General features: G+C 44.4%; 1 non-coding gene across 1 annotated transcript; it reads right to left on the bottom strand.

The window, feature by feature from the left end:
* Window positions 1–1,005: 1,005 nt before the first annotated feature.
* On the bottom strand, window positions 1,006–1,077 carry TRNAC-ACA (transfer RNA cysteine (anticodon ACA)). Its single transcript has one exon. It is a non-coding gene; the product is annotated as a tRNA-Cys (tRNA).
* Between the last annotated feature and the right edge of the window lie 4,612 nt (window positions 1,078–5,689).

A 5,689-nucleotide genomic window follows, 5' to 3' on the forward strand; every position in this document is an offset into this window, starting at 1 on the left:
GATACTTAGACAGTTGGGAGTTCTTAGTAATTCTGCGCAGCAAAAGTGTCCAGCAAGCCTGCTTGCGTGGACTCACCTGTGTAAGATCAGGACACTCACAGCACAAAGGTATGGAGAATTGTCACTTTTGTATTAGGGCAAAAGGAAGAGGAAACCTAGCCCTTGAACCAGGAAAGGGCCCTGATTTAACATAAAGTTAATCTCTCAAATACAGGACTCTTGATGTGGATGGAGTCAGGTTGGGGCTCACCAGAGCAGGCTGTGTACTAGTTCCTTGGCCCCACACAGCATCACTTTGGTTTGGTTTTAAAGATTTTATTTTTTTATGCAGACAATTTTTAAGTCTTTATTAAATTTGCTACAATATTGCTTCTGTTTTATGTTTTGTCTTTTGGCAGAGAGGCATGTGGATTCTTAGCTCCCCAAATGGGGCTGGAACCTGTACCCCTGCCTTGGAAGGCAGTCTTAACCACTGGACCACTAGGGAAGTCCCCCAACAGAATCACGTTGGGTGTTAGTGGATTTTTAATTTCTTAATGAGACACAAATGATTTTGACAACTAGGTGTGCTGCTCAGGTGTCCAGTGAATAGCAGTCAATTTCCTTTTCTCCCCATAAGCCTTAGGACATTGACTGGAAGCCACTGTGGGATCTTGCATCCTAAGATCATGTCAATATTCTGGAAAAACAGACCCAAGGACTGCCTATAATAATAACAGCAGGCACTTATATGTCAGCCTTTGGAAGTATTTTAAGTATTTTTTGTTGGTGGTGTAGTAACTGTAGATTTCTGATGCAGAAGTTTTCCAGTGAGGAAACCAAGTTGAAAGAGGTGAGGTAAACTACCTAAGGGCCCTCGGGATTTGTGTAAAGTGAAAGTGAAGTTGTTTAGTAGTGTCCGACTCTTTGTGACCCCATAGACTGTAGCCTACCCGGCTCCTCTGTCCATGGGATTTTCCAGGCAATAGTACTGGAGTGGATTGCCATTTCCTTCTCCAGGGGATCTTCCCAACCCAGGGCTCGAACCTGGGTCTCCTGCATTGTAGACAGATGCTTTACCGTCTGAGCCACCAGGGAAGTATAGGGGTTTTGTGTAATGGGGCCAGAATTTGAAGCCAGACAGTCAGTTTCCATGTCTTAACCACTGCACCCTACTGTGTCCCCCAGCTGTCATCCTACCAGACCTGCTTTCATTTACCTGAAAGCCTGCTGCAGGAGGCCAACTAATCCATGAAGTTATGTCATGGAAAGGTAGAATGCACAGTTTTTATCAGAGTGAAATAAACTTCAGGCCCTATCCACTGGGGCCCAAACATTTGCCAAGGTGACTTTCTACCCTCAAACCTATTTGAATATTCTTCGAGGCCCTGTATTACTAGATTCAGGATATAAGCATTTGGCTTCAGCAGATGCTCCAGGCTTCTCTGAAAAGATGTATACCTGTCCTAATACAAAGAAGAATGGAGTGACAAAGTAAACTTGGGCTCCACACTAGGTCAGACCACATGGTTAGTTTCCTAGGTGGGGTAAAGCACTGAACTGCCCCGGGGTTTCCAGAGGACATGTGTAGAGCTGCAGATTGATTTGATGAGGCAGGGGAACTTCTCTCTCCTCCTTCCCATTCAGTGACCCCAGAAACTTAAAGAGAACCACAAACTCAATAAAAGCAAGATGAATACCTTTCTGATCTGTGAAAGAAGCACAGAGGGATATCAGGAAAGTCCAGAGCCTGGGCCTTGAACAAGAAAGTGGAGTGGGAACTTTCTTGGCAGTCCAGTGGTTAAGACTTTGCCTTCATATTTGGGGGAAGTAGGGGGCGGTTAAATCCCTGGTTGGAGAGTTAAGATCTCGTGTGCCTCAGGGCCCAAAACCCAGAATATAAACAACAGAAACGATATTGTAGCAAGTTTAATAAAGACTTTAAAAATGATCCACATGAAAAAAAAAAATCTTAGAAAGAGTGGCCAGCAGAAGGGTCCTGGGGGAGAGGAAAGTCACCAGCCTTTGTGGATGGAGAATTCAAGAGGAGGGTTGAGAACACAGAGGATAATTCTCACTTGCTTCAGGCTTTTACCCGGGGCCTTGCTTTAAGGGTGGTATTCAGTCATCTGTGGGCAAGGAGAGCATTAAAGTACTATATGATGATTATACATCTATTTTTTTAAAGATGCTACTGGTTTGTAAAATTCTGCCCAGTCCCTAGAAACCTCCAAAAGGGTCTCTGAATTCCAGTGTTCCGGCATCTCAGTGACATCTCTCAAAGTGCCTCGTTCATCTAGAAGCAGCAAGAAACCCTTTGCAGACAATATGACTTGATGATTCTCTTGGAAAAAATATGATTTTTGTAACTATTTGTAAGTTCCATCAACTCACTGATTCAATACATGTATATGAAGTGTGAACATGTGCCAGACTTACACTCTCACTGAGCATACAAGGAGAATAGGGCCCAGGACTAATAGATCAGTAGTTATAGATATGTCCATAGCATCTAACTGAGGTTCTAATACACAAATGACTTTCTTCCAGAGATGGAACTAGCTTCTGAAGAGCCAAAGTTACCATTCCCAACACTGTACCTGTTGAGACATATCATTCTGGTGAAGCCCTTTAAATAACTTCTTCCCTAAGCCTTCCAATCCAGATTAGGATAAAGGGACCAAGATGCACAAATCTGTTAGAAGCACTTGCCAATTTTGACCCTTAGAGGCTATGATCAGATGTGCTCCAAGCAGAATCCCTGGAAAGATATAAAAAGGAAGCAAGGACCAGAGAGGAGGGATATCAGACTGCTGCATATTGGTGCAGATGTACTCAGGGAGGAAGCACAGAGAGAACACCAGAAGCATTCTCTATCAAACAAATCCCTCACTAAGGGGAAACAACTCAAGAGAAAGAGAAGTGACTGCCCCCCATTTGTGGCAAAGTTAAGATGTCTGTCTCTGGGGCCCTGTTCTGCTGCTTGCTAATAAAAACAAAACAAGAAAACCCTTTATTTCCTCTCCACACATTCTCATGGTTACTGCTGGCCCATCTTGCCCTCTGTGCTTCTTCCTACCATCAGAATCCCTTTCTAACCCCCAAGGAAGGGGCTTACAAGTCTTGGTCATTTGTTATTCTAGGCAGAGGAGAAACTTTGCTAAAGATAACCCACTTGTTTGCAGACTCAGTGTCCCCACCAGCATCCATAGAGTGGGTTCTGGCCGCCTCCTTCAAAGATCCCTTCTTCTCTAGTATGTTTGAAGAGGGTTCTCTCATGACAGTGACCTCACTCATCTGCAGCCATCATGGTGTGGTGCCTGCAACATTCTCTCAATCTGTATCTTATCCTCTGTTCCTCCACAGACCTGTTCACTTTGCTGCCAATCCCTCTTGGACCTGTAACATGAACTAGTTGTTGTCATTTATCTGGGCCTTTAAGTCCTAATGGGATGGCTAACCCTGAGCTTTAATGAGTAACAGGACTTTAACAAACATTTGGAAATTGCATATAGGAATTGCAACTCTGAGAATTTAAACTGGAAATGAGGGTCATAAGTTCACAGGTCAAAGCTCTCCATGTACACCCGCTCCTGGTCATCAGCAGGCTGAGCACCAGCCCTCTACATCAGTCCTAAGCTCTGCATTTCCTTCCATCAGAGGCAGAGGGGGAAAAGAGGCCTGTGATTCTTCTGTCCGTGGAGTCTTTGCCTTATAATCCCCATTTCATTGTTCCCCAAATCCTGCCTCATTTCTGGCCCATCCCAGAATGATTGTTGTAATGTCCTCACCATTTAGGGAGAGTTAGTCTTGCCTGAGGGTTCCTAACAAGACACTAAACAAAAAGCAATAAACATCATCCTTTTCCAAAGCCTGAATTAAATGGTCTAGAATATTGCACAGAGGATGGCTTCAAACAGCCCAGCCAGATGGGCCTTGAGCGGTATTCCCTCCATCACCCAGAGTGAGGACAGGTTTCCAGTGCCTCCTCTGCCCCCAGCCCCAACTCCAGTAGGGACATCCATATATTTTCCAAAAGCAGGGAACAATTTTCAGAGATGCTGAACACTAAATCTTCTTTAAAGATGAAACGTTTTCCTATAGAAAACAATTGAGAGATGAAAGCAGATTCTTGGGTTATGGTGATGGTATCAGAGCCCCTTGGAAAGACAAGGTCTGAATTTCTGCATTCTATAATACTTGATTTTCCTTTTAATAACCAAATAACCATCACATTGTCTTCCCAGAAGAAAGGAATTTTATCCCAGAGGGGAATATTTGTCCCCCACCCTTCACCATTTTACAAAACATCAAAAAGGAAAGCTTTGAAAGTTCGGTATTTTTTTTCCCCTAAGATTTCAAAGATACTAGAACAAATTCTTTGTTATGGATCAAGATCAAAAAGTTAGGTTCCTTTCACTTGGGGGTCTCTGCAAGAAGGGTGTTTTTCCAAAGCCTGTGGCCTAAAGTGAAGAGCTTGCTTCAGATTCTGATGGCTGGATTGCAGAGACAGTGGTGGGAAAGGCATGGGAAGCTCCAGGTGAGATTTCAAATATGAGTGTCCAGGCAGCCGGGACAGGACTCCCCATGGGCTCTGGAAAGCTCTCACCCCCAATCCTGCCCCCTTTTCAGTCATGGCCTGTAGACGTTACCTCCAGAACTGGGGGTGGGGTGGGGGACTTCTCAGTATATCTGTGTCCATATTCTCACTCTTTGACTACAGAATCAGGTACAGCAGGAACCACACTCCCATCATTCCCTCTCTGTGCAGGGCTTGTGACCTGCAGAGCCCTAGGATGCTAAACTAGAAGGGACATTAGAGTTTCTTGAATCCAACCTGGTGGACCATTCAGGTAAATGAGTGGAGGTCCAGAAGTAAACTTATACTGCAAAGGTTGCATTGCTGGTTTATCCCACAAGCTTTGTGCCTTTGTGTCAGATGCTCTCCTGAAGCCAGGTCTTTTATTTAAAAAATATATATATTTATCTATTTATTTGGCTGTGTTGGGTCTTAGTTGTGACCTGTGGGATCTTGGATGTGTTGTGTGGGGAACTTTCATTAAAGTTCACAATCTAGGTTCACCAGATTCTCTAGTTGTGGCACACAGGTTCATAGTTGGGGTGTGCAGGCTTAGTTGCTTAAGGTGTGTGGGGATTTTAGTTCCTCAACCCAGGATCAAACCCATGTTCTCTCATTTCAAGGTGGATTCTTAACCACTGGATCACCAGGCAAGTCCCTAGCCAGGTCTCTTGATCATGGAGATAGGATAAAAAATTCAGGAGGAAATCCTACAGATTTTATCATTTGGAAAGAAGTCCCTGAATGACTCCTATATTGCAGACCATGTACTAGGGGTAGGGAAGACAGGTATCAGTAAAATATGGTTCTTTGCTTAAAGAGTTCACGATCTAGTCCTTGAGAAAAACGGTGATGACTCAAAAATAAAAGTGCTGCGACAGGGCATCCAGGCATCAAAGAGAAGCACCTTCCCAAGCTAAAACTACATTCATCTAGAGAATTTAGGACTTGCTGGCCTATTAGGGAATAATTCAGCTTTCCGGAAGTTAAGACGCCACCTGCTCGTGTGGGTGACAGGGAGGTGGGGGATAGGTCGTACTGCTCCCACTCCTGAGTGCTGAGTTAGCGTTTGTCCCAGCAGCCCTCAAGAGTGCCGGGTGTGTCCAAGCCTGTGACCCACACCCAGGGCAC

The sequence above is a fragment of the Bos mutus genome, chromosome 4 (assembly GCF_027580195.1).
Source record: "Bos mutus isolate GX-2022 chromosome 4, NWIPB_WYAK_1.1, whole genome shotgun sequence".
NCBI lineage: Eukaryota > Metazoa > Chordata > Mammalia > Artiodactyla > Bovidae > Bos > Bos mutus.